This window comes from Dreissena polymorpha, chromosome 12, assembly GCF_020536995.1.
Source record: "Dreissena polymorpha isolate Duluth1 chromosome 12, UMN_Dpol_1.0, whole genome shotgun sequence".
NCBI lineage: Eukaryota > Metazoa > Mollusca > Bivalvia > Myida > Dreissenidae > Dreissena > Dreissena polymorpha.
This window is the reverse complement of record NC_068366.1, coordinates 75,562,750-75,565,201: the sequence shown is the minus strand read 5'-3', so window position 1 is coordinate 75,565,201 and position 2,452 is coordinate 75,562,750.

Genomic DNA, 2,452 nt, shown 5'->3' with positions numbered 1-2,452 from the left:
TTGTTCCAATCTAAATAGCTAATTGACCAGATTTAAATATTTAAAGAGTCGCGGTGGTGTAGTGGATGAGGTGTCCGCCTAGCGATCGGGAGTTTCGTGGGTTCGATCCCTACTCGGGAAGCGTTCTCATTATCTCCTCCATAAATACCAAGTACTGGTACTTCCCAAGAAACGGACTCGACAGTGTCCATATCTGCCTATAATACTCGAAAGAGCGGTTGGCAGTAAACGGAGATAAATATATTTGTCTTGGTCTTGTCTCTTTTAATTGTGGCTCAAATGTAGTAACAATCGGTAAACTTCTTAAAATAACAAAACGCGATCATAAACTATGCGTAAAACAAATCAATGAGTAAAAATATATAATCTTTTTTTTAACAAGGCATTTTGAAAAGCGTGACACTAGTTTGTTTCATTTGTATATTGAAAATAGTAATTGTAAGTCGATAAAAGATCGAAAATTACCACATAAATAAAACAGTTGAAACAACCCAAAACAAAAGGGTTAATCGTCATGCTATGTAGAGAGGCGTCTTTGTCTGCATATTAGAAATCTATTCATAAATAGAGGAATTCGTCAAATTAATATTTGTTTTCTTAAATAAAGTTTGATTACTTTCAACTATGCTTTAATGCTGCTTTTTCTAGTAATCTAATTTCATTGAGTTAGTGTGATAATTGTTGAGGCAGTGACCCATAGATTATTGCACTAACAATAATGTTTATAACTGAATATTGAACGTGTATATTGTTTAGCAAAAAGGCAATTGTATGATCTTATATAGATATAAAAAAAACTAACATGGACGATATAAACGTAAGCGCTAGTATCCAATATAGACTATTTACAGCATTTAAATTCTTGCGGCTTGATAATCGCTTAAATTTGAAATGTGACCTCCATTTGAATTTGTTTTCTCTCAGTATTACCTTAAATTTTGAGCTAGTTGCACGGTTGGTATACTTGACACACTGAATCCATATGCTAGGCATTTGTGGAAACTTATTTGACAATTTCATGAATACATTTGAACTTTGAAATTTTAACTATAAGTTTGACCTTGATTTTTATGGTATGGACAAATGTTAGACAAGTAAACCAATTTAAAAAGTGCATGATGCAAGAGGATTTTACAGTCCAGAACGATGTGTTACAACCCGTTTTGCAATAAACCCGTTTTGGAATAAATTTATTTCAAAACGTGTTGGAGTGTCTTATAGCAATTTGAAATTTTTATAACAACCCGTTTTGCAATGCACCCGTTTTGCAATAATTTTATTCAAAACGGGTGTTGTGTCTTATTGCAATTTAACACTTGTCTAACAACCCGTTTTGCAATAAACCCGTTTTGCAATAAAATCATCACATATGTAATAATAGATTCCAAATTGATTGGAAAGAGTGATAACCAATGTAGTACTAAAGTTAAGCAAAAAATGCAATAATTAATTGAAAAGCGGGTTGTTACACAAAATTCGCATTGCAATAAGACACTTCAATACGGTTTTAATTAATTATTGCAACTTGTTTTATTAAGTTTAGTACTAAATTGGTTGAACTCACTCTCGATACATATTATGTGTTGCTTTATCGTATGTATTCTAGATATTCACCACCTTCCATGCCTTCTTATTTTCAGGTGAAACTCACAGTAATGTCTATTTTGGACATTACTATTATTTAAATACTACATTTGAAACTTTATTTTTACTGTTTCAAATACATTTGAATTTATTTACGGATTTATTGCAAAATGGGTTGTTATAAAATTATCAAATTAAAATAAAACACTATGACCCGTTTTGCAATAAAATTATTGCATTTCTGGTTTTCTTCATTTTAGTATTAAATTTGAAATCACTTGTTACACACATTCTGTCTTGTTTTATCACATTTTCTCATGAAATATATCACTGTCAACGTCTTTACATTTTTGGTCGAAATCTTACACCTTTGTCGTATTATAACAAAAACTCTTTAAATACGGCATTTAAGACGGTTGTTCAGTTTCCAATTAATTTGAATCAATTAGAACATGTGCGTGGTGATTTAGATTGATTTAGAGAGTCTAATTGCAATAGGACACTCCAACCCGTTTTGCAATAAAATTATTGCAAAACAGGTTTATTGCAAAATGGGTTGTTATAAAAAAATTCAAATTGCAATAAGACACTCCAAACCGTTTTGCAATAAATTTATTGCAAAAACGGGTATATTGCAAAACGGGTTGCAACAACGCTGTATTTAGTCTTCATGTGTAATTTCCTATAAGTTTGACCATGACATATAATAGCCAGAAAATAGAGCTTACACACTACATGCGGTTTATTACACTGTGGCACACAGATGCAAACAACACCGAGAAAGAAAGTTGAAGAAACACAAATTACCTAAAGAAACAGATGCTGGGTTATGTTATTACAGCCTATAAAACTTCAAATAAAAACGATT